Source organism: Ascaphus truei, chromosome 11 (genome assembly GCF_040206685.1).
Source record: "Ascaphus truei isolate aAscTru1 chromosome 11, aAscTru1.hap1, whole genome shotgun sequence".
Taxonomy (NCBI): domain Eukaryota; kingdom Metazoa; phylum Chordata; class Amphibia; order Anura; family Ascaphidae; genus Ascaphus; species Ascaphus truei.
In genome coordinates, this window is record NC_134493.1 from 37,887,611 (window position 1) to 37,908,998 (window position 21,388).

At 49.1% G+C, this 21,388-nt stretch overlaps 1 protein-coding gene across 7 annotated transcripts in view; it reads left to right on the top strand.

Annotated features, from left to right (window-relative positions):
* Positions 1–21,388, top strand: part of CASKIN1 (CASK interacting protein 1) — a 119,315-nt gene that overhangs the window by 16,168 nt on the left and 81,759 nt on the right. The gene's annotated exons all lie outside the window — the stretch shown is intronic.

The following is a 21,388-nucleotide window of genomic DNA, read 5'->3' on the forward strand; positions in this document are numbered from 1 at the left end:
TACTGAGAAGCCGCATATTGACTGCATTAATGCCATGTAGCCCATCAATTATTCACTGCCCTGTCATTTGGCGTCATATCTGCTTCTCATATGTATATTTCGTAGGCAGAAGGTTATTGCTGTCTCAGGCGTGGAGGTTTAACAGATGCACAAAAAACCAAAATATTCTATTATTATATTGCTCTATACATCCATTCCCTATACCATATAACCAAGCCCTAATACTTCCCATTATTCCATATCCGAACCAGGGGGTCCTCTGGCAATTAACTGCGCTGTGTGTACCTCAGAGCCCCCCGTCCTGGTTAGATACCAGTGGATATTTAATCAGAATAACTTTATTTCATATAGCGCGTTTCTCCCAATGGGACTCAGAGCGCGTCACAATTACAGAATAGCGCGCGGTAAGCAGCACACAGGAATGTTACAGGCACAGGTTCCTGCCCAGATGAGCTCACAATCTATGATTTTGGTGCCTGAGGCACAGGGAGATAAAGTGACACAAGGTCACAAGGAGCCGACACCGGGAATTGCACCAGATTCCCCTGCTCCAAACTCTCTATCACTGTTCACAGAGTCAGTGTCTTTACTCACTGAGCTGCTCCTTCAGCCCAATGGTCGTCCAATAGGAAGCCACAACATCTTTCCCCCCCTCCCAATGTTTCCGATTGGTTTGCGACATGTGGCGGCCATTTTGATTTCTTTAAGGGGAGAAAGAAAGGGAAGTGAAACTGTAAGTAGCGTATCTCGGGTAGCGGGGGGTATAGCGCGGCTCAGCTTCAGGCGAGCCCCAGGTTCGAACTCTGAAAAAAACAATAGTTATAAAACAAGCAGGGAGGTGGGACGTAACATAATATATATTAAATATAGCTCCGCAAGTCTTAGGCCTTGGATATAGTAGGCTTCGCGCAGCTGCTGCAAAGGCGATCCCTGGCCTATGGGATCTGGAGGAGGAGACGCGACGGGGAGGCGTGACGTCGCGTGAGCTGTTCGCCCTCATTGGGTGCACCGCTCACATGACCGGGCCGTCACGCCAAAACCAAATTATTTTGACGCGCAAAAAAAACGGCCGCGCTGTTGGTCTCGTGCACGCACGCTCTACGGGCGTTCTCAGTGAGGTACGGCCTTCTGTTTGCTGCGCGCGCCATCACGCGGACTACGGACGCGGACTTAGAAAAAAGGTATACATTCCATGCCGTGAATTATAACGCTCTCACCCGGTGTTTTATGCGTTACGCTGAGCTCCAGGGAACCGTTTGCTGTGCAGATAAAGGGCCTTTGTAAAGATGACGCCCGGAACAGATTGGTCCCTGTATTAGCTGCTGTACTCCATATATCATGCAAGTTATTTCTATGATCCATAATCTGCACGTTTTATCGTTAGTGGGAACTCTTGTGTGAGACTGCACAGCTGGGTAATATAGTAACAGAGAGACAGAGGGAATATATAGTCTGTCTCACCAGGGAGGTATAAAAATACCCAGAGTGTTCCATAGTGACACAATGGGAGAATGGGTTGGTAACACCAATCGTGTGTGCCAGGGATAAGGTCAGCTAGCCCTTCTCTTGCTTCTCCTATGCCCGAGCTGTTTGCCTCATGGAGAATGAGAGCAGCAGAGGCAGGAGTGGTGCAGCCAGTACCGGGAGGTCAGATGTGGTGATATATCCTATTTATATTCAACTGTTTCAGTGCTTTCTGTCACTGGGTGATACAGTGACACAGAGAATGGAAGGGAGCTCTGCCCTCTGAGGCCGTCCCAACCCAGAATAACATACAGTAGTAACATCCAGATAGAATGGACCTGTACTCTCAGCTATGGGGTTTGTGTCCCACAGTGTGACGGTGGCAGAAGGGACCGGCGACCCTTTTCTCACCATGGCCCTCTATCTGCAGCACGACCATACAACGGGGAGGAAAGGAACATATGGCCTGTGGTCTCTGTGCCGCCCATTATAGAGTGAAACAATGTAGAGAGAGGCAGAAGGGGGCTACGTCCATCTTGTTTAGTCTCTCCCACCCCAGCAGCAGAGTGTCATTGAGATAGGGGCCATACAAAGCCATTGAGGCCTTCATCAACGTTCTCTAAACCATTAGAATAATTTCACTGATACATCTGTTGACGAATATGCCCCCTGCTCCGCCTCCTGCAGGCGGATCGGTTTGGGCCCTTTGCACATTTTTATATACCTCCTCCCATAGCTCGCCGCAGATATATTTTTAGGAACACTTATCTCATCTGTCACCTCGATTATTACTTTCACAAAAGCCCATTGTTGTACCCCTCTGCACCAGAGGTAGCCAACTCGAGTCCTCAAGGGTCACCAGCAGGTCAGGTTTGCAGGATATCTCTGCTTCAGCACAGGTGGCTCAATAAGTCCCAGCTTCAGCACAAGTGGCTCAATAAGTCCCAGCTTCAGCACAGGTGACGCAATCAGCCCCAGCTTCAGCACATGTGGCTCAATCAGAGCCACTGATTGAGCCACCTGTGCTGAAACAGGGATATCCTGCAAACCTGACCTGTTGTTGGCCCTTGAGGACTCGAATTGGCCATCCCTGCAATCTCACACGCATTAACTGAATGATAAAATAAGCGCTCACTTGTCCAGGGGTAATTCAGGGAATGTACCGCATCTGTACCCTGAAACTGCCAGGGGATAAGCAGACGAATGAAGTCCGAGGGTTGTGGGTCAAACATTGAAAACATGTTAATAAAATAATTGTGACTTCAGAGCCTCAGAATAAATAGGCGCCCCTGAGCTGGCTATTGCAGCAGGCAATTTACTTATTGTAGCAAGTACACCTTCTCATCTCCCCACGTAGTGTAGGCTGCTGTACTGCGCTGCGGTTACCATAATTGCAGGATAAGGGAATAAGCTTTGTGTGTGTACAGCAGGGACGGAACCCCAGGCATTCTGCTCTAACAGCTACTTATGCTGATGTAATACAATGTGGCAAAGCCTTCACATGGTCTTACTGAAAAGGTGCTGTCTGTAATAGCTGACAATCCCCGTCCTGTGTCTGCGTTCTTATTAACCTCTTTGCTGCCAGAAAGATTTACATTTCATGAGAGCACATTAACTGTACATAATTAAGACTTATTAATACTGCATTTCATTGATATTCAGACCAGGGTTACGTTATTTACGTCTGATATTCAGACCAGGGTTACGTTGTTCAACATTTATCCGGCAAATCTTTTTAAACGCTGTGACCTTAAGCTTATGGCCGGTGCTGTTTGTCCGTTTTGAATATTTGTTGTGTGTTTCCTGTAGTGTTAGATAAATGGAGACATTTGATAAGGCACTAACAGATTAGGATATAGCTGTGGCTTTCCCGCCATATTATATGCAGGGCAGCATAAGTAAAGGCAGAGTGTTGGAGAAGGAAGGGGAGGGAGGGTGGGGGTTACAGAAGTAGTGCGAAAAATCCACTGGATAACGCACCGACGCGTTTCACGCATGCTGCGCTTCATCAAGGCTTGATGAAGCACAACATGCGCAAAACGCGTTGGGAGTTTTATTAGATCCAATAAATGACACTTCATTTACCTTTTGGTTGTGCTCTACTTTTTCACACTACTTCTGTGCTACCAACCTATCCAGCGGATTTGCACACTACAGGACCTCCATGTGGACAAGGAACGTCAGGGCTTCTAAGTGAGTTCTTTCCTCTTGTTACCATTCTGGATTATGATATACGCTGAACTTTCATGGTACAGTGGGGAGATGTTTTATTGTGCCAGTCTCTGCTACATGTGTTGATCCTACAGATGACACAAGGCACTATTCTTCCCTGTATGTAATAAGGCTTATATCACACCGGTACTGAGCGAGTGATGTCTGAGCACCATATATTTATTTATAAAATATTTTACCAGGAAGTAATACATTGAGAGTTACCTCTCGTTTTCAAGTATGTCCTGGGAATAAGACAAATAATACATGGTTACAAATACAGTTACATAAATGAACAGGGTATCTTATACTATATTAGTGAAAGCACTGTATGTTTGCCTGCCTGGATGTCCGGTGTCCCTAGCGGCAATCTCATTGGTCCCTTGGGCCGCCCGCCCCCGCACACCTCTCATTGGCCTCACACACTCACACCACCCCCTTGGCCCGCCCCTGAGGCGGAGTGACGGGCCAAAGGTCCACAAAAAAAAACAAACAAAAAAAAACAAACAAAAAAAACACACACACACACACACACACACACACACACACACACACACACACACACACACACACACACACACACACACACACACCTCACCCCCCCCCCAAGCTTACCCCCCCCCCAAGCTCACACCCCCCCCCCAAGCTCACACCCCCCCCCCCCCCAAGCTCACACCCCGGCGCCGCTACAGTCAGCGGGGGAGCGGAGCGAGCGCCCGGGACACACGCGGGGGAGCGGCCACAACACGCTGCCTCCCGCCTCACATCCACGTGGGAGCGGCCGGATGGGTGAGGCAGCATACCCACGGGCCTCGCCGCACGCTCCTCGGCACCGGCTCACCTCTCCCACCCCCCTCACAGCAAAGACCAGCCTACCCGGCGCCGCCTGCAACGCTCCTCGGCGCCGGAGGGCAGCGGGGGGGCTCCCGCCCTGCAGGAGGCCTCACCTCGAGCGGGGGGGCTCCCGCCCTGCAGGAGGCCTCACCTCGAGCCGGAGGGCAGCGGGGGGGCTCCCGCCCTGCAGGAGGCTTCACCTCGAGCCGGTGGGCAGCGGGGGGGCTCCCGCCCTGCAGGAGGCCTCACCTCGAGCCGGTGGCCAGCGGGGGGGCTCCCGCCCTGCAGGAGGCCTCACCTCGAGCCGGAGGCAGCGGGGGGGGCTCCCGCCCTGCAGGAGGCCTCACCTCGAGCCGGAGGCCAGCGGGGGGGCTCCCGCCCTGCAGGAGGCCTCACCTTGAGGAACATGCTGCCGACTGCAAGGTAAGCAGCTCTCCCCCCACACCCCCCCATTCCTTCATTGCCAGCCTCAACCCTCCATACACACACACACACTATATATATATATATATATATATATATATATATATATATATATATATATATACACATACACATACACAGAGACACACACACACAGAGACCACACACACACACACACATGTAGGCGCACACACACATGTAGGCACACACACACACACACACACTCATGTAGGCACACACACACGTCCACAGACACACACATGTAGACACACACACACATGTAGACAGACACACACACACGTAGACAGACACACACGCACACACACGCACACACACACACACACACACCTATACAGACACACGTATACACACACACACGTATACACACAGGCACACGTAGACACACAGACACACGTAGACACAAAGAAACACGTAGACACACAGACACACCTATACACACAGACACACACCTATTCACACACACACACACACCTATACACACACACACACACACACCTATACACACACACACACACCTATACACACAGACACACACCTATACACACAGACACACACACGTATACACACAGACACACACGTATACACACAGACACACACGTATACACACACACACACGTATACACACAGACACACACGTATACACACAGACACACACGTATACACACAGACACACACGTATACACACAGACACACACGTATACACACAGACACACACGTTTACACACACACACACGTACACACACGTATACACACACACACACACACACACGTAGACACACACACACGTACAAACACACACGTACAAACACACACGTAGACACACGTGTACACACACACACGTAGACACACACGTAGACACACACACAGACGTAGACACACACACACGTATACGCACACACACGTAGACACACACACACACGTAGACACACATACACACGTATACACACACACGTAGACACACACGTAGACACACACACACGTATACACACGCACGTAGACACACACACATGTACACGTAGACACACACACACATGTACACGTAGACACGTACACACACACACATGTACACGTATACTCACACACATGTACACGTACACACACACATGGAGACATACACACACACATGGAGACATACACACACGCACATGTACACACACACACACACATGTATACATACACATAATGTATACACACACACATGTATACACACACACATGTATACACACACATGTATACACACACACACACACACACACACACACACACACACACATACACACGTGTATACACACACAAACATGTATACACACAAATGTACACACACACATGTATACACACACACACACACATACTATGTATACACACAAACATGTATACACACGTGTATACACACGTGTATACACATGTGTATATACACATGTGTATACACACACATGGAGACATACACACACGCACATGTACACATACTGTATACACACACACATGTATACACACACACACACACGTGTATACACACACATGTATACACACACGTATACACACACACAAACATGTATACACACACACAAACATGTATACACACACACAAATGTACACACACACACAAATGTACACACACAAATGTACACACACACACATGTACACACACACACACATACTATGTATACACACAAACATGTATAGACACACACAAACATGTATACACACGTGTATACACATGTGTATACACACATGTGTATACACACACGTACACATGTATACACACACACACAATATATACATACACACAATGTCTACACACACATGTGTATACACGTCTATACACACATGTGTATACACACACATGTGTATACACACACGTATACACACACGTATACACACACACACGTACACACACACACACACGTACACATGTATACACACACACATACAATGTATACACACAAACATGTATACACACACACAAACATGTATACACACACACGTGTGTACACACACACGTGTGTATACACACACACGTATACACACACACACTATCCCCAGCAAAACCACATCAGCACACCGCTATCCCATGCCCCCCCAGCACACTGGCATTCTCGGCTCCCCGCCATTCCCAGCCCCCATCAACACCATCAGCACCCACACATCGGCACCTTTGCACCTCCCCCATCGGCACACCCACATCCGCACCCCCACATCCGCACCCCCACATCAGCACCAAACCCTCCAAAATCAGCACACCGATACAATCACCATCAGTACAGCTACAGCAGCACTACCACCGCACATGGGCCGCGTTGACCACTCCTCACCCAAATGCCACACCCACACCACAAACATCCCGGGCAACGCCGGGGCTCTCAGCTAGTACATTATATACAAGACATTGCGTGCACAGTTAGAGAAGATGTATATTATAGGCTTATGTAACAGTTACAGACCAGATTAAAATGTGATTAATATATATATCAATCAATCATTAGCTTGCAGCAGAAGGAAAGACTTATTCTGTAAGGTGCGATTGCAGGTAATAATCATTAAAGTCAATGGGGCTTCTCATGCGATAACGCGTTATCTGCGCTTATCACGCCTTACAGAATAAGGGCCGGAGACCCTGGGCTCGAATCTCTTTTTTACCAGATGACAAATACAGCCTTCGGCTGATGAACTGGTCCAAATCCCTGTATGTGATCCTTGTAACTTCGGGCATGTCACTTTATCTCCCTGTGCCTCAAGCACTAGAAGGTTAAGCTGGAAGCTCCTTGGGAGAAGGGAGACATTGTACCTGTCACATTCTGTATACATTGTCAGTGCTGTGTACACTGTCAGTGCTGTATGAGTAACACAGCGATCGCACCTATCTGCAACGCTTCGTGTCCTGTCAAGTTTTGAGATTCCGAAGGGGCTTACCGGACACATTTCCAACCGTGGCAACAAAAAAATGGTAATTCCGGAAGCCTTGGGTAATCCCCTTTGTAATGCCAGGGAGTCCGATCTGTTTCATAGTGTAAGAGATTGATCTGCCGGACCCTTAATCGTACACAGTTGTTTTTTTATAATTGGTTCAGGTGTCGGAGGTTTGGCCAAAACGTGCGGCTGTTGACAGTCACTGGGGAGTTGGTAACAAGACACCTCCCTTACAGGGCACCTATCTTCTATAGTGCGTTTGTATGGAGGACAGGACATGCTTAGGGTGTAAGCTCTTTGGAACGTCCCTTCTCTCTGTTTGCTTGAATCTCTGACTCCGTGTAACTAAGGCCAATATTTACTTATTGCCCATCCAAACGAATAGGCTGTAAAGTGCTTTGTGATTTAGCACTGCTTGCTTAATATAAACCTTCTTACAGGTGTTCTCAACAGGTCAGGTTTTGAGGATATCCCTGCTTTAGCACAGGCGGCTCAATCAGTGGCTCAGTCTTTGACTGCACCACCTGTGCTGAAGCAGGGATATCCCCAAGACCTGAACCTGTTGATGGCTCTTGAGGACGGGAGTTGAGCCCCCCCGTGCCTTAATGTGATGTCACTCAGATACTAATTACTCTCCCACAGCCTGGCTTTGCTTTCCAGAGAAAGTGGGATGTGTTCTAATAAAAGGTTCCCCCCTTTATTTTTTTCATGGTGTTGAGGTTTTAAAAGATGGGGCCTAGAACCGCTGCCTCCCTGCCCCACTGATATTTGGCAAAGCTCTTATCCCTACACTGGATCACCTGGCAGCTCTGTGTATACGGACGCGCTGGAAGGTTTGGGGAGCGCAGGTATCACCATATGAAAAATGAAGCAGATAAACACTACATAGCGGAATATGCTTCAATTGGGTCTCTGATGCTAGGAATTCAATAGAACGGGGACTCACTTTCTTAAATAAAAACCAGCATATCCCACAATCAGTGTGGCTCTGGATCATCAGACTTCGCTTCCTGGATTAGGAGATGGTTAGGGTCTGGGTGGGATGTTCCTCAATGTAGGAGAACAAATACCATAGGGCAACACTCCATATACTTAAAGCTTGTATTAAACAGAAGATTGCACACTTATATATGGTAATACCTGCGCTCCCCAAACCTTCCAGCACATCCGTTTACAGAAGAATTTGGACCTTTCTCCATAGGTTTGAGCTGCGATCTTTTTCACTTTGTAATTGTTTGCACTTTATTTTATATTAATATTTATTAGTGCACAATTTAAACTTTCTTAGGGATTTAATATTGTTTTAATAACATATCACTTTAATACACCTGTATAGGAGCGCCTAATCACCACTTTTTGTCACAGCTCTGTGTATACAACAGGTAAATAGGGACAATGTGAGAGATCACACAGCAGTGATGTCACAAAGGTGCGGGGGGGTAAGCAGCGAGAGGTGTGATGTCACAAAGGTGCGGGGGGGTAAGCAGCGAGAGGTGTGATGTCACAAAGGTGCGGGGGGTAAGCAGTGAGAGGTGTGATGTCACAAAGGTGCGGGGGGTAAGCAGTGAGGTGTGATGTCACAAAGGTGCGGGGAGTAAGCAGTGAGAGGTGTGATGTCACAAAGGTGCGGGGGGGTAAGTAGTGAGAGGTGTGATGTCACAAAGGTGCGGGAGTAAGTAGTGAGAGGTGTGATGTCACAAAGGTGCGGGAGTAAGTAGTGAGAGGTGTGATGTCACAAAGGTGCGGGAGTAAGTAGTGAGAGGTGTGATGTCACAAAGGTGCGGGAGTAAGTAGTGAGAGGTGTGATGTCACAAAGGTGCGGGAGTAAGTAGTGAGAGGTGTGATGTCACAAAGGTGCGGGAGTAAGTAGTGAGAGGTGTGATGTCACAAAGCTGAGGGGTAAATAGTGACAAGCCAGAGTCCTCTGGAACTGAACGATTAAGGATAGTTAATTGCTGGCCTAGTCCTGGGTTTCATTCCCAGAATTGTGTCCGGTCCCCCCTCTCCCTGTCCTCCCTGTTCTTGTGATGCTCTCCGCACGGGGCCGGTCCACCCTCTCCCTGTCCTCCCTGTTCTTGTGATGCTCTCCGCACGGGGCCGGTCCCCCCTCTCCCTGTCCTCCCTGTTCTTGTGATGCTCTCCGCACGGGGCCGGTCCCCCCTCTCCCTGTCCTCCCTGTACTTGTGATGCTCTCCGCACGGGGCCGGTCCGCCCTGTCCCTGTCCTCCCTGTTCTTGTGATGCTCTCCGCACGGGGTCGGTCCCCCCTCTCCCTGTCCTTGTGATGCTCTCCGCACGGGGTGCCTGGCACACTTAGGACTCATTTCATTTGCTGACTGCTATGTGTCTTCCTAACCGCAGCCGGCATCCCCCTGTGGCGGGAGTGCTAATAATACCACTGATTTCACTGCTTCGAGCCAGCACATGCGTGTAACATGAGGGGGCAGCCACGGAATCACTTTAATTCGACTTTCAAGGTGGACTGGGGGAAGGAATCCTTCCATCTACATTCTGCAAACTATAGCGGTAGCGAGCATCTCTGCATGCTTCTAGTTCTCTAAGTAGAGAATGTGGACATTCGTAAGACTCTCTATACAGCGCTCCACCCTCCCCACCCCACACGCCCTTCCAAGCACCAGTGATTTGGGTAGGGTTCCCATGTTGCTTATTAGCGGGGGTTGGCCTGCGCTGTGGGGAAATCGCATCATTGAGAGTCGCCCTGCACAGCTTCGCGTTGTATCACTCGGAGGTTTCAGGGCTCAGGCCCAAACTGTCCGTTTAATGGGAAAATTTTGATTTCCATCAGTGAGTTTCCATTGAAGTCTACGCGATGCTGACTCTAAAAATCAGTGAGACTGACCCCAAATCAGTGACTCGCAGCAAATCAGCGAGCATGGCATCGCATAATGACGCTGCAGAGCATTGAATGGTGAGTGTCTTGCACTCTCTCTTATTCCCTTATGATGGGACAGTCTCGCTCTCTGACACGTGTAAGCTCCTGGCCCTTTATTGTGTCTGGAACTTTTCTAAGCTTTCCACACTCCTCCGCATCTATTATTAATTAGGCAGAGGTGGAGAGTAGAGACCGACCCGTACCTGGGATCTGAATCTTGAAGAGTAGAATAGTGAGGTCCGGGTCCCAGGGTCAGGGCAGGAGAAGGCAGGATACTCGTAGTCACTGTTCCAGGCTCAGGGCAGGAGAAGGCAGGATACTCGTAGTCACTGTCCCAGGGTCAGGGCTGGAGAAGGCAGGATACTCATAGTCACTGTCCCAGGGTCAGGGCAGGATACTCGTAGTCACTGTCCCAGGGTCAGGGCTGGAGAAGGCAGGATACTCATAGTCACTGTCCCAGGGTCAGGGCAGGATACTCGTAGTCACTGTCCCAGGGTCAGGGCTGGAGAAGGCAGGATACTCATAGTCACTGTCCCAGGGTCAGGGCAGGATACTCGTAGTCACTGTCCCAGGGTCAGGGCTGGAGAAGGCAGGATACTCATAGTCACTGTCCCAGGGTCAGGGCAGGAGAAGGCAGGATACTCGTAGTCACTGTTCCAGGGTCAGGGCAGGAGAAGGCAGGATACTCATAGTCACTGTCCCAGGGTCAGGGCAGGAGAAGGCAGGATACTCATAGTCACTGTCCCAGGGTCAGGGCAGGATACTCGTAGTCACTGTCCCAGGGTCAGGGCTGGAGAAGGCAGGATACTCATAGTCACTGTCCCAGGGTCAGGGCAGGATACTCGTAGTCACTGTCCCAGGGTCAGGGCTGGAGAAGGCAGGATACTCATAGTCACTGTCCCAGGGTCAGGGCAGGATACTCGTAGTCACTGTCCCAGGGTCAGGGCTGGAGAAGGCAGGATACTCATAGTCACTGTCCCAGGGTCAGGGCAGGAGAAGGCAGGATACTCGTAGTCACTGTTCCAGGGTCAGGGCAGGAGAAGGCAGGATACTCATAGTCACTGTCCCAGGGTCAGGGCAGGAGAAGGCAGGATACTCATAGTCACTGTTCCAGGGTCAGGGCAGGAGAAGGCAGGATACTCGTAATCACTGTCCCAGGGTCAGGGCAGGAGAAGGCAGGATACTCGTAGTCACTGTTCCAGGCTCAGGGCTGGAGAAGGCAGGATACTCGTAGTCACTGTTCCAGGCTCAGGGCAAGATACTCGTAGTCACTGTTCCAGGGTCAGGGCAGGAGAATGCAGGATACTCGTAGTCACTGTTCCAGGGTCAGGGCAGGAGAAGGCAGGATACTCGTAGTCACTGTCCCAGGGTCAGGGCAGGAGAAGGCAGGATACTCGTAGTCACTGTTCCAGGGTCAGGGCTGGAGAAGGTAGAGTAGTAGGGGTCACAGTTCCGAGGTCAGGGCTGGAGAAGGCAGAATTATCAAAGCTTGGTAGTTCGGCAACAGGCAAGGAACAAGGCTGTCAGGACACAGCTTCCAGCAGCAGTCAAGCTAAACAGAACCTTGCACAGGCAAGGAAGATTGAAACTGTCAGTGGTGATATTGGATACCGAGGCTTGAGCATCATTACTCCAAGTTCTCTTGTTGAGTATATTGTCGCACTTTTTAGAAAGCTTCTTGATCTGTGTTACTTACCACAGCTGAGTTGGTTTCACAGGGTCAGCGCTGTGATGGGTCGTGGGTAGCGATCGAATAGGTTTGCAGAAATCGCAGCAAGTTTCTTGATCAGTGGGTTTGCATTCTGGTCCAGTTCTTTGTAAAATTTCTTGTTGAGCTTCTTTAGATGTTTGTCCAGGATCTCGATGCCCAGCTCCCTGTGAAGGTCTGCTATTCTTGTAACAAGTGGCGCATCGGACGCAATCCGCAGCGCCTTGTTCTGTACTTTTTGAAGAGATGATCTGTGCTGCTGGTGGCAACCGCTCCACACTGGAGAGGCGTATGTCATGGTGGGTCTGATAATCGTTTTGATCACGTTGACTTTGCTCTGGGTGGGCATGGTCCTTGTCTTCAGTAGGGGGCAAGGAAGAGAGGGGAATGAAGCCTTATAAAGGCAGCAGGCAGGTGCAGGTAATAGATTCAGAATGAGGCTGACATCCTGCCTCGGAGTCCATGTTGGTAGAGGCAGACGCCACGCCTCAGCGGTCATATTGGGAGATCCTTATACTTCCATTTTCTTTACAGGATAGGAACTGGAGGGTCCTCTGAAGCCGAACCCCACTATTTCCAGCTCTGGGCCCCCTGCTTCCCAAGTGACTGGGGACGTTGTCGGTATTACTTCTTGGTTTTTAAAGGGGATTTAAATGGCCATCCAATAGGATGCCACAACCAATGTTGCAGCTTCCTATTGGCCCAAGATTTGGCAGCCATTTTATTTCCCCTGAGGGAGATTTAAACCTGGTAACATCACCAGTAAGTATCTCGAGAACCTGGGGAATTCCCGGAGCTGATAATGGTGGAGTTTGGGTCAGGGGGATCACCCGGTTCCCATCCTCCTGTACAGCTTTCTGGGGCTCTGTGCTATATGCAGAAGAACCATTGTGTTACTGAAGATTGGGGAACGTTAGACCTCACAGCTCTCAGACGAGGAAAGCATCAGGACAGGACTAACACGGGTGGACAGAGGCAAGCAAACTATTTCCCTTTTCAAACTACTGGGTTGACCATGTAATTCCTGCTCTGCCAGTCCTGGTTTTATATTACACATCCACATGGATTTGTCAGTGTGTAAACTGCAGTGATCTCTATATGAAATGATCTGCAAATCCCACGCCGGATAAGAATGCCTTTAAAGCGGCAATCCAAGCTGCCGTTCCCCCCCGCCTCCCCTTTTATATGTGCAAAGATTCGGCTCGGGGGTTCACTAAATGGCTGTCAGTGCAGCAGAAGAGGACCAAAGATGCAACGTTCTGTGGGGAAGATCATGTGACCAGGCAGTCACTAGATACAGTTGGTGCACTGCTACAGAGAGGGCAGGGCTAAAAAAAAAAGGGGGTGTGTCAGAAGAGGAAGGGGATGTGACTTTGTAAATTGTTGCTATAGAAACAAATGGTTGCTATAGAAACAAAAAAATGCTTGTTACATTATAATACATTAAAAATGTCATTCACAGTTGTTTTAAAAAAAAATAGTATTTCTCATAGTGCAAAACTGATTTATTTTAAAAAAAAAACACCCGTAGGATATTGCTTGGTCTACAGCTTTTTGTTTAGGACGAGTTGACAGGGTATACTGATTGCATTGCAGGCCCCTCTGGTAGTGAAGCAGTTAAACACAACCCGATTCTGCACTGCAGAGGCAGGCTACATAACCGGACAATGAAATTCCCAGTGGATGACACTCCCAGGCTGACACGGATGCTCCTAGGATTCACCTTGTTGTACCTGAGCAGTGCTCACCTTGCAGGGAAGCCAGACTAGCGCCACCCAAATCCCGTCTCTGTGTGTATTCTGCAGTCACAGGGTTATATGCAGGATAGGAGTATGGCCAGATAGCTGAACTCATCCCTCTTTGAAAGCACACCAAGTCCTTTAGTATATTCTAAACTTTATTGAGAAATTCCCAGCAAAATAAAGGGTACTTGTAGGTGTTGTTGAGTGGTGAGAGAGTGCTTCTCTATGTGAAGGTGCTTTTGCATCAGGGGAAGGTCAAACGAATTGCTTTGCAAGGGGAGTAGGGGAGAATAGTAGTACTCACTCAGCCTGCTTGGATGGAAAAGGAAGTGAGGGATTCCTGGGAGACAGGAATAGTCTCAGGACCAAACTAACTTGTGAGCAAGGGCAGGGAGGGTGGAATGACCCAATCTCAGCTAGGAGAATTGGTAGGTTGCCAGGACAACCAGCTATAGGCTGCTGTGTGGAGAGGGGACATGTAACAAAAATGTATCAGTTACACAGGCACTGTGTGTTTTCAGAGCAGAGACGCATGCAACTGAAATATAGAAAGCTGGCAGTGAGAGGGCTGCAAAGGAGGGAACGGAAATAAACAATGCTGTCCCAGGACAGTGTGTTAGCTGCAGAGGAACTGGTGTGACTCGCTGCAGCGACATTTTATTTTACAAACACGTGCGTCCAAATGTCAGTGCTAAGAGTAATACAAACCTTCAAAAAAAAAAAGGGCATCGTACGTATGAAGACTTCACACGGATGACACATTTGCTGCTTGAAATTATTTTTAACGCGCCCCTCATGTTGAAAAGCTGTTTGATACAATTTAAATGAAAACAGAATGATGCGTATTTTTTATTTATAACGTGTTGTAAATATCGACGATTGGTGTAACATCGTTAATAATAGCCGTACTGTGAAAATACATTTTGTTATCCTATGTACTGAAATATTCGCGCTGCGTCAAACACATTTTTGGGCTGACCCAAAACTAACATTATTAAGAGTAATCTGCCAAGTTTAACGTAGCGGGCGATTTTGATGCATTTTCTTATGGAGCACAGAAACATTCTTGTTTAGTACTTACAATGGTAAGTACATCTGTGCGCCCAGCGCCGGCTATTTCTGTGCGCCCCAAAACGGAATGAAACAAAACCATTTTTGACGCTGCGGACGCAGAAATGTCAGGTTAGTAGATTAGGATATAGAAAAGTCCCGGGAGACCGGCACCTATGTTGTGTCAGTCACCACTGCAACCGACAACATGAGAACCCGTCCTGTTTTGCTATCGCGAGGGGGGCTGTCTGTCAGTGTGTGTCAGTATGAGTGTGTGTCACAGATACACACATTCTTACACACCGCCGCTGTCGAGGTGGGTGGAGAAGGGCCGTGATAGCCACTACCCCATCTGGCTCCTAAAAATTCTCTCTGGCCCCCAAGTTTTTTTTTTTATATATATTCGTGTTCACACCTGTTATGAGATTTTCCTTCACAAATTGTGTGTAAAAAAAGCCGCTTGTGATGCTTAGCACAGAATGTGGCTCAATCAGTCACTGCTTCAGCACAGGTGGCTCACCTGTGCTGAAGCAGGGATATCCTGAAAACCTGACCTGTTGGTGGCCCTTGAGGACAGGAGTTGGCTACCCCTAGCGTATAGTGTAAGAGCTGGGAAGAGCGCATGCCCTGCTGATACAGTATATGTGCATTATAATGAGAGCCCATACCAGCGTTCCTGAGATGTAATGACAGTGTCCTATTGACCTTAGAATAATACAATCTGCTTACTGACAGCATGATTTACAGAAGGCCCTGTGCTACAGCCTTTCCCAAAGAATATATTTTATTTATAACCCCCGCTCATCAATTTGAACAGAAATGGCCTTTCCTCGTTTCACGTCCCTGAGTGTAACGTTAAAAGGAGAGACATTAATATCTGGGATTATTAAGCAATTACTAAATCATTTATCCTGCACCCGAGCAGTTAATCAATAGGTTTTTTTTTTTTATTATTACTGTCATTCTGCCCCAAAAGAATAGGTAGAAATGAGCAAATCCACGTGAAGAAATTCTGGGAATGTCGGGTGGATCTCACGTCTCCGGGTAATGAGAGGCAGGCGTCTTGTAAAGGTCTCAGTTTGTTCGTATTTTACTGCTGTTTGCCAAGAAAAATCCATTTGCAATAGAAAACCAGACTCCACAAAGGAGTCATTTACTAAAATCTCCTGCCCGTGACTGGGGCAAACCCAGCACACAAAAAACAACACCAGATTCAGCAAGGAAAAGGAATCCTGTTGGAAGCAACGCGATTTTTCTGTTTGATAAATCTGGTGTCAATGGGGTTACATTGAGGGTTATACAGTATTGGGTTTGCCCCAGTTTTGCAGTTGGGGAGATTTTTAGTAAAGAATCCCCAAATCAAATACAACGTATCCCATTTATTCTGCCAAATATCCCGCTTGATTTGTGCAGGTGCATTTGGCACGTCTGGATTTCCAAATGTACAGATATGTGGGGTATTCTTAGTGTTTATAGTAGCTGTGTTGTGCAGTGGTGGTAGGGTGGTAGGGTGGTAAGGAGTAGCACTAAAGCGTCTCATCCCTTTTTGCTAGATATTGTAAAAACAAACTTCTAAGATGAGGTCCAAAAAGTTTTTGCCCAAATATTTAAAAGGCCGACAAATGACTGATGCCAGGCACAATTACAGGGAGCATCAATCACTGATTCATGCCCATTGCACTGCCGCCAGCTGTATAGCACTGTCTATGTAAATCTATATTCACAGTGCGTTCTGTATCATTTAGTATGTATAAAACCAGGACTGACCCACTGTCCAAATCTGACTAATATTGGGTCCTCGGCCCTTGACAAATGTGTCGCTCTCTCTTCCTTCTCGCTTCTCTCTTTCCCTCCTCTCTTTTCTCCATCCATCTCTCTTCTTTCTCTCTCCTCTTTCTCTGTCCATCCATCCATCTCTCTCTCTCTCCTCATCTTTCTTTTCTTTCTCCCTCTCTCCTTTCTCTATTCATCCATCTCTCTCCTCTCTTCTCTTTATCTCTCCATCTCTAGTCTCCTCTTTCTCTCTCCCTCTCTATCCATCTTTCCATCCATCCGTAACAGGTTCCCCCCCCCCCCCCCCCCCCCACCACCCTCTGGGAATTTTCACTATTACACGGTGTTGTTGTGCTGCTCACCTGCTGGCTCACAGAATACTGAGCGTCCGCCGATGGTAGGGGGGACGAACAGGACAGGCTTTAGGGTTCTTTCTCAGGCCCCGCAGGCCCCAGTAGGACTGGGTGCAGTCCCTGCAGGAAACCTCTCTGTGGTACTCCCCTTGAATAACTGCGCACTCAGGCAGGAGTATATAAAACTGGAACGGCTTTATTCTTCAACAGCAGAACACAGCATATAACTGGATGGTCCCTGGACTCAACCCAGGAGGCCCGAGGCCCAAGGGTCTATCCCTAGCTCTTCTCCTATTCCCTGGTGGAATAAGGGGTAGTTGTCCCACTCCCCTAAGAGGGGGGAAGGGAGGTGGTCAGAGCCCTGACTCCACGCTCACTAGCACTCTCACATCCCTAACTTTGGCTGTGCAGCTCCTTTTGTACCCAGAGGGAGGGCCCAAGGTCTGAGCCGCTGATTGGGCAGTACACAGGCCTTAGCCCCCCCCCCCCACCCCCTGTCACTCAAAGGAGCTACTTACTGCAGGAGAAAACCCCCGGATTAACCCTAACACTGCCTGCGTTGGTACTAGGGCTTATGTGTTAGGCAGGGGAGCTTAGCAGCCAAAAAGGATACATGGCTACACATCTCTCTCCTCTCTTTCTCTCCTTTCTCTATCCACCCATCTCTCCTCTCTTTCTCCTCTCTTTCTCTCTCATTTCTCTATCCACCCGTCTCTCTCCTCTCCTTCTCTATCCATCCATCTCTCCCCATCTCTTCTCTCCTTTCTCTATCCATCCGTCACTCTCCTCTCTCCTTTCTCTCTCCTTTTTCTATCCATCCGTCTCTCTCATCTCTCTCTCCATCCATCTCTCCACTTTCACTCTCCTTTCTCTATCCATCCATCTCTCCCCATCTCTTCTCTCTCTCTCCTTTCTCTATCCACCCGTCTCTCTCCTTTCTCTCTCCTTTTTCTATCCATCCGTCTCTCTCCTCTCTTTCGCTCTCCTCTCTCTATCCATCCGTCTCTCTCCTCTCTTTCCTTTCTCCATGCATCCATCTCTCTCCTCTTTTTCCCTCCTTTCTCTACCCACCCGTCTCTCTCCTCTCTTTCTCTATCCATCCATCTCTCCCCATCTCTTCTCTCTCTCCTTTCTCTATCCATCATTCACTCTCCTCTCTCTATCCATCTATCTCTCTCTCTATCCATCTCTCTCTCTCTCTCCACTCTTTCTCTCTCCTTTCTCTATGCATCCGTCTCTCTCAATCTCTCCTCTCTTTCTCTCTCTATCCATCTCTGCTCTCGGTATCTCTCTCCCATTTCTCCCTCTCTCCGCCTCATCTTTCTCCCCTCCCCCCCATATAGTCTTGCTCTTTGATTCCCCTTCTCCTTGTGTCTGTCTCTCTGAATGCCAGGGATGTCACATTTTAAGATCTGACTGTCTTCCCCTGAATCACATCACCTGTGTTACGGTAGCAGTGTTTAGTAATGTAATATCTTTGTGGCGGGCTCAAGTCTGCGGCTTCCATCAGTCACAAACAAGATCCCTAGTAAATAATATATGAATCACACACTAAAATTGCTTAAAGTATATATTGTGGAGGGAGAGTGCAAATATCATTTAAGTAGTCTCTGTGTGTGTCATCTGTCTACCCGTGCCTTTAGTTTTTATATAGCCCTACACATGAATCCTCCCCAGAAGAGCTTACAATCTAATTACTGTATAGTAAGGGAGATAAAGGGGCTTGCTCAAGGACACGTTCATTTGGCACTGGGTCTTAAACAGGCTCTTCCACTTCAGAGACCAGATCAGAGTTATGGGAACCCTTTAATTGTAAGGTGGGGGGGATGCCATTCAGGGAGGCATGAGCTAATTCATTTAACCCCTTATGTGCTTGGGAAACCTGCACTGCTGGGCACGATCTGTTGAGTTAACTCTTTAGTTTCTGGAGGTAATTACAGTGTATTGCAATATCTGTCTGCAATGTATGCTACGTACAGAAACACGTGCCTTCCCCCATAATAGAGCTTTAAATGCACAATGAGTCATTTCACTGGCAGACATGAGCATGTAGGGCAGGGGCGGCCAACTCCAGTCCTCAAGGGCCACCAACAGGCCAGGTTTTCAGGATATAATTATAATAATATCCCTGCTTCAGCACAGGTGGCTCAATCAGTGGCTCAGTTGAAGACTGAGCAACCTGTGCTGAAGCAGGTATATCCTGAACACCTGACCTTTTGGGGGCCCTTCTGGACTGGAGTTGGCCACTCCTGCTGTATGGGATAACCAGCTCAACACTGAAGCAATCCATGAGGTGTTTCTGGCAGGGATATTTACCCCGCAGCGGCTCTATAACCTCCCACGCCCTTATTTAGCTGGCAATTATTTTCTCCTACATTATTAGGTTTTAGAGAGTGCTGGTTAGGGTTAGGTCGGTATATTAGGGTTAGGCTGACATGTTGGGGTTGTATATTAGGGTTAGGCTGACATGTTGGGGTTGGCTGAGGATTAGGGTTAGCCTGGCATGTTAGGGTTGTATATTAGGGTTAGGCTGGCATGTTAGGGTTGTATATTAGGGTTAACCTGGCATGTTAGGGTTGTATATTAGGGTTAGGCTGGCATGTTAGGGTTGTATATTAGGGTTAACCTGACATGTTAGGGCTGTATAATAGGGTTAGGCTGACATGTTGGGGTTGGCTGAGGATTAGGGTTAGCCTGGCATGTTAGGGTTGTATATTAGGGTTAGGCTGGCATGTTAGGGTTGTATATTAGGGTTAGGCTGGCATGTTAGGGTTGTATATTAGGGTTAACCTGGCATGTTAGGGCTGTATATTAGGGTTAGGCTGGCATGTTAGGGCTGTATATTAGGGTTAGGCTGGCATGTTAGGGCTGTTTATTAGGGTTAGGGTTAAACGTAGGCTGGAATATTAGGATAAGGCTAGCACAGTATATTAGGTTGGTTGGTATATTAATGCTAGGCTAAGGCTGGTATATCAGGGTTAGGGTTAGGCTGGTATATCAGGGTTAGGGTTAGGCTGGTATATCAAGGTTAGGGTTAGGCTGGTATATCAGGGTTAGGGTTAGGCTGGTATATCAAGGTTAGGGTTAGGCTGGTATATCAGGGTTAGGGTTAGGCTGGCATATCAGGGTTAGGCTAAAAAAGTCTTTTATTTAACCTGCTGCTGGTTAAGGTTGAACAAGTGCCTTATTTACCTGTCTCGCCAGCTAACTAGCGCCTACCTTCTGGCAGAGATGGAGGTGTCGGCGTGAGCTCTCCTGATGGCCGGGAAGACGAGACACTGAGACAGATACAATGCAAGTTCTCTGCTATTAATAAGTTATTGACCAGTGCGAGTCTCAGATGGGGGGAGCGGGGGCGAGGCGCGGGTGGGGGGAGCGGGGGCGAGGCGCGGGTGGGGGGAGTGGGGGCGAGGCGCGGGTGGGGGGAGCGGGGGCGAGGCGCGGGTGGGGGGAGCGGGGGCGAGGCGCGGGTGGGAGGAGTGGGAGCGAGGCGCGGGTGGGGGGAGCGGGGTGAGGCGCGGGTGGGGGGAGCGGGGGTGAGGCGCGGGTGGGAGGAGTGGGAGCGAGGTGCGGGTGGGGGGAGTGAGGTGCGGGTGGGGGGAGCGGGGGTGAGGCGCGGGTGGGAGGAGTGGGAGCGAGGTGCGGGTGGGTGAAGCAGGCACTAGGCACAGATGGGGGAAGCGGTGGCAAGACACGGATGGGGGAGCAGAGGTGAGGTGCGGATGGGGGGAGCGGGGTTGAGGTGCGGATAGGGGGAATGGGGGTGAGGTGCAGATAGGGGGGTGAGGCGTGGATAGGGGGGTGAGGCGCAGATAGGGGGGTGAGGCGCAGATGGGAAGGGCGGGGGGAGGCGTGGATGGGGGCGCGGGGGCGAGGCACGGATGGGGAGCAGGGGCAAGGTGCGGGTGGAGGGAGCAGGGGGGCGTGGGTGGGTGGGAGGAGTGGGGGCGAGACACAGATGGGTGGAGTGGGGGCGAGGTGCGGATGGGTGGAGCAGGCACTAGGCACAG